This window comes from Odocoileus virginianus, chromosome 21 (genome assembly GCF_023699985.2).
Source record: "Odocoileus virginianus isolate 20LAN1187 ecotype Illinois chromosome 21, Ovbor_1.2, whole genome shotgun sequence".
Taxonomy (NCBI): Eukaryota; Metazoa; Chordata; class Mammalia; order Artiodactyla; family Cervidae; genus Odocoileus; species Odocoileus virginianus.
In genome coordinates this window covers 3,256,726-3,262,337 of record NC_069694.1, presented here as the reverse complement: position 1 = coordinate 3,262,337, position 5,612 = coordinate 3,256,726, and the positions used below count along the sequence as shown (strand labels likewise).

The 5,612-nt window shown below is 46.1% G+C and overlaps 1 long non-coding RNA gene across 2 annotated transcripts; it reads right to left on the bottom strand.

The window, feature by feature from the left end:
* Positions 1-1,143: 1,143 nt before the first annotated feature.
* LOC110122029 (uncharacterized) lies at positions 1,144-2,695 on the bottom strand. 2 transcript variants are annotated; one of them, XR_011482563.1, is made up of 3 exons: positions 2,568-2,695; positions 2,132-2,384; positions 1,144-1,407 (listed from the first exon to the last, which is right to left on the bottom strand). It is a non-coding gene; the product is annotated as an uncharacterized lncRNA (long non-coding RNA). The 2 variants fall into 2 exon arrangements; XR_011482562.1 differs by lacking the exon at positions 1,144-1,407 and having other exon boundaries at positions 2,008-2,384.
* Positions 2,696-5,612: the final 2,917 nt, after the last annotated feature.

Here is a 5,612-nt window from a genome sequence, read left to right as displayed (position 1 = left end):
AAGAAACTTCCACAAAAAATTACCTAAGTCTCAACAGTTAAATATTTTTCCTACCTGTGCCCCATTTTTCATTTCCATGGCAATCTACCAAAGATAGGAAATCAGGAGTTAGAAAAGTTAAGGGTGAGTTCTTTACTGGGCAAGTCTACTTGCCCACTGCGCATGGCTTCCTATGCACATGAGTTGTTCTGGTTCTGAGTATCAACCATCCCACATTTGTATGTGCTCCCTGCAGTGGAAATGTGGTCTCTTCACCACTAGAACGTCAGGGAAGTTCCTCTTTATATACATGTTTAAAGTTGTAGTATAATTGAAAAGAATTTCTGTCTTAAACGGACGTCATATTTTACAACACTTTGAATTTGTACTCTTCATATTGCCACTTCCATAGCTAGCCAGCAGTGCGATCCTGGGTAACTCAATGAGCACAGACTGCCTTGGATTCATCATGTATGCAGTGGGTATAATAAGAGACTACCTCACAGACTGTTATAAGGACTCAAAGGATTAAACATTTGAACTGTTGGAATAGTACCTGACCCTGTAATACTCACTAAGTATTAGCTTCTAAAAGGGTAGAGTATCTTATAGGCATTGCTCTGTAAAAATGGACTGTTTCCTCCTGCTCTTTGACAAGCCATGTCTTACCTTTCCTCTTTAAAATGTAACATGCAGGCATCTTTTCCCTCATCAGGTTCTGTAAATTTGTCTGCTTGTTTTTGTTGTTGATCAGTCACTGAGTTGTGTCCAGCGTTTTGTGACCCCATGCACTGCAGCCTGCTAAGCTCTCCTGTCTTTCACTATGATCTCCCAGAGTTCGCTCAAAGTTGTGTCCATTGAGTCAGTGATGCTATCTAACCATTTCATCCTCTACCAACCTCTCCTCCTTTTGCCTTTAACCTTTCCCAGCATCAAGGTCTTTTCCATTGGATCTGTTCTTCACATCAGGTGTCTACTTTAATAACAACAGAAATTGGTTAAAATTTACAAAACTGAAGGAGGAAGTAGAATTTCTTTTTTCAAATCTAAACTTTTAAAAATAACTGATGGAATATTAAAAGATTGCTTTTAGGGTAGTATATAAAAAGGAATACTCAATTCATGCTGAGCAAACTATAGGCTTCAATCACTTAAGTAATAACATAGAGTAGAAATCTTTTTTAATTTTTAGAATTTTGAATAAATTTGTCATGACATTACTATAGTTATAGGTCAGATCAAAAGCTTGGAAATATTTTAAAAATTTTCCCTCATATTTTAATCTCCTTGAGCTAAATTTACAGGTTTGAATTAAAATATGTTTCTATTTTCAGAGATGAGTAATGGGGATAACAGAAGCAGGAAGGATCTTTCCTTCTCCTCACTCATAGCGAATCTTGAGTACCTTCTCTTAGTTGATTTAATTTTCTGTAAAATGTCAAATTAGAGGAAACAAGCATCACGGTTATGTAACATCGGGGCTTCATTAAAAACAAGAATACTAAAGGTGTGTTAGTTTATTTTACAGTAATCACAGTGCGTGAACACTGACACTTTTGTAATCTTTACAACAGTTCTATAATGTAAATATGTGCAAAAAAGCAAATATCTTACAAATGAAGCAATCAAGCCTCCATGAAGTTAAATAAGTTCCAAGGATCAGGTTTATAACCGATGCCAACATCGTATCTTCAGACTGCATTTCCAGAACACCTTCCCAGGTTTTTTCCTTTGTTCTTCATTTTTTAAAAATAATCCCTGACAGCGCATTGACCTTTTAGCCCTGAAAGCACATAGGACCACTGTCTTTAGGTACCACCCACTTTACTTCTTAAGTGCTTCCTTGGTCTACACCAGTCGCTCAGAATCCACTTTCCTATAAATATGGGATAAGATCACTCACGTGCACCATCAATCAAGCGGTACCTTACAAACCTCCAGGTTCTTTTGAACCTAAAAGTCAGCGCCCAAATTGGAAAACTCACTTCACTTCCCTACCAACAACTGTTTTACGGTCTGTACTGTGTCTTACTTATCTTCGACTTGTTTTATTTTACACATGTTAACATAATGCTTACTGTGTGCAGTCATGTTCTAAATGCTTTACAAATACTCTTTTTTTCAGCCCTTACAAGTCAAGCTCCATTATTGCCCTCGTTTTGGAGGTGGGGTATGAAGAAGCTCTTGCCCAAGGGCACCAGGCTGGCGTGTGCAGGGTTTTTCGGAGTGATGATGCCGAACATCAGAGCCAGGACGGCGCCAGAAGCCCCGCTGGTGAGACTCCAGTCTAGATGAAAACGTGAACAGTCTCAGATGAAGAACTATGTACAGTCAGTCTATCAGCTCGATAGTCAGCATCAGGAAATGACTCTGACTAATACAAGGTCTAAACGTCAGCATGGTACCTTAAAAAGAAAGAAAGAACGCCATTTCAGCAACATGAATGGACCTAGATTGTCATCCTGAGTGAAGTAAGTCAGACAGAAAGAGAAACATCGTATGATATCCTTTCTATATAGACTCGAAAAGAAATGATACAAACGCGCTCATTTACAAACAGAAGCAGCCTCGCAGACTCAGAGACCAACCTTAGGGTTACGGGGGCGAAGGCGGGGTGGGGGCGCGGAGAGTCGGGGAGAAGGAGATGCAGGGGCGGCGCTGCATTCGCAACGGGCGACTAACGCGGTCCTGCTGCGAGGCAGGGCGGCCCCGCTCAACGCCGCGTGGCGGCCAGGACGGAGGCAGGGCAGCCCCGCTCCACGCCGCGCGGCGGCCAGGATGGAGGCAGGGCGGCCCCGCTCCACGCCGCGTGGCGGCCAGGATGGAGGCAGGGCGGCCCCGCTCCACGCCGCGCGGCGGCCAGGATGGAGGCAGGGCGGCCCCGCTCCACGCCGCGTGGCGGCCAGGATGGAGGCAGGGCAGCCCGGCTCAACGCCGCGTGGCGGCCAGGATGGAGGCAGGGCAGCCCCGCTCCACGCCAGCCCCGCTCCACGCCGCGTGGCGGCCAGGATGGAGGCAGGGCGGCCCCGCTCCACGCCGCGTGGCGGCCAGGATGGAGGCAGGGCAGCCCCGCTCCACGCCGCGTGGCGGCCAGGATGGAGGCAGGGCAGCCCCGCTCCACGCCAGCCCCGCTCCACGCCGCGCGGCGGCCAGGATGGAGGCAGGGCGGCCCCGCTCCACGCCGCGTGGCGGCCAGGATGGAGGCAGGGCGGCCCCGCTCCACGCCGCGTGGCGGCCAGGATGGAGGCAGGGCGGCCCCGCTCCACGCCGCGTGGCGGCCAGGATGGAGGCAGGGCAGCCCCGCTCAACGCCAGCCCCGCTCAACGCCGCGTGGCGGCCAGGATGGAGGCAGGGCGGCCCCGCTCCACGCCGCGTGGCGGCCAGGATGGAGGCAGGGCGGCCCCGCTCCACGCCGCGTGGCGGCCAGGATGGAGGCAGGGCGGCCCCGCTCCACGCCGCGTGGCGGCCAGGATGGAGGCAGGGCAGCCCGGCTCAACGCCGCGTGGCGGCCAGGATGGAGGCAGGGCGGCCCCGCTCCACGCCGCGTGGCGGCCAGGATGGAGGCAGGGCGGCCCCGCTCCACGCCGCGTGGCGGCCAGGATGGAGGCAGGGCGGCCCCGCTCCACGCCGCGTGGCGGCCAGGATGGAGGCAGGGCGGCCCCGCTCCACGCCGCGTGGCGGCCAGGATGGAGGCAGGGCGGCCCCGCTCCACGCCGCGTGGCGGCCAGGATGGAGGGGCCTTTGGAGGAGAGGGGATGCGTGTGCTCTATGGCTGAGCTGACTCGCCTGCACCTGAAACGATCGCAACGTTGTTAACCAGCCACTCCAGCATAAAATAAAAACTTAAAAAAAGTTTGCATGGAAGATTGGAAGGCAATGTAGAAATAATTAAATGAAAATGGAAAAACTAGCTTCATAGCATTACCTTAGACACTCCTGGCTTCACTGTTACACACACACACACGTAGATACATAGACACACATATTTATATATACAAAATTACGTATATGTATACACATATAATGCTATTTATATAGTAAGTTAACTAAAATAAAAATGGAAATTTCATTGCCATCACATAACTAAACATGGAGCATTTCCTTGAGAGAATGAATTTCCTTGCTATTAATCTTTTTGTAATCTTAATGGTTGGAGTTAAAATAACTACTTCAGTTACTGCTACAGAAAATTTTGTTCTATGAGATTGATCAAAATCACATTTACAGTCACTCTCAAAGGTAAGATGACTATCCCTCTCTATTCCTTTCCAAAAAACAAAAAAATACCACGCTTAATGACAAAAACAAAGTGACTAAATTTATTTTCACTGTTTCAAATGAACAGTTGATGTGAAAGTGTTTCAGAATATTTTTTAAAAGAATAATAGTATCTAACAATTTGAGCATTTAGTTTGTGCCAGGCCCTTTTCTAAGAGCTTCGCATGATTACCTCACTTAATCTCCATAATAACCCTGTGAAGTAGATACCATTATGATTCCCATTTTACACTTAAAGGAATTAAAGCTCAGAGAATTTACATAATTGGCCCAAGGTGCTATAGCTAGTAGATGAGGCAGATTTAAACTCCAAAAGTCTGACTTCAGAAGTTTTGCTTCTAACTATATGACAGAAATGGTGGGCAGAATAATACAGTTATAATTTGAAGGCCTTAACCTTGTCCATATTCTTATTTTAATCCTTCAAAAGTCCCTAGAAAATTAATAAATATCATTTGCAGTTAGGAAATCACAGTGGGATGGCTCCCAAATTCTCTGAGAAGAGAGATAAAACTATCATGTAAAAACTCCACTAATAAACATAACACATTGCTACCTGAGGCTGAATGCCAATCAAAGTCATTTTAAAAGACTTGCCTGTGGCTTGTGATCACTGCCTAGGCAAAAGATGTCTTCTCCCGGATTCTTAGAGCCTAACAATAAGCTAAGTTTTTGAACAACAGTTCCACATTACTAATTTTATGTGTTTTAAAAACTCTTAATGGAGGTACTAAGTCTGAAAATGTACCTATTTCTAGCTTGCAAATTAGTTCTACAATATCCTTTTTCTTACCATAAATTTATCTTTTAACTCTCTTGCCACTGGCACATATGATATTAGATCCATGAAAATAGCAAATATAGTCCAAAATATTTACGTCGCCTTATTATGTGACAGACACAGTCGTAAGCACATCATATATTTTAACTCATTTTAACTCACAACACTTTTATTAAATAAACAATGCTACTATTACTGTTTCACATATAAAGACTCTGTGGCAGTGAGAGCTTAGGCACTTTGAAGATCACTTACTAGTGACAGAGACTGGATCCACACTGGACAATCTAGCTGAAGAGACCACGTTCATAACATCTATGTTGTACCATCCTGAGATAATCCAATGATTCTAGAACACCATTCGAGCCGCAGACTTATCTTTCGGGCAACTCATTCCTAGATTGTTGTTCAGTCACTAGGTCGTGTCGGACTCTTTGTGACCCCGTGGCCTGCAGCGCACCAGACTTCCCTGTCCTTCACGCTCTCCCAGAGTTTGCTCAGACTCATGAACATTGAGTCAGTGATGCCATCCAACCACCGCATCCTCTTGTCAATCCCTTTTCTTCCTGCCCTC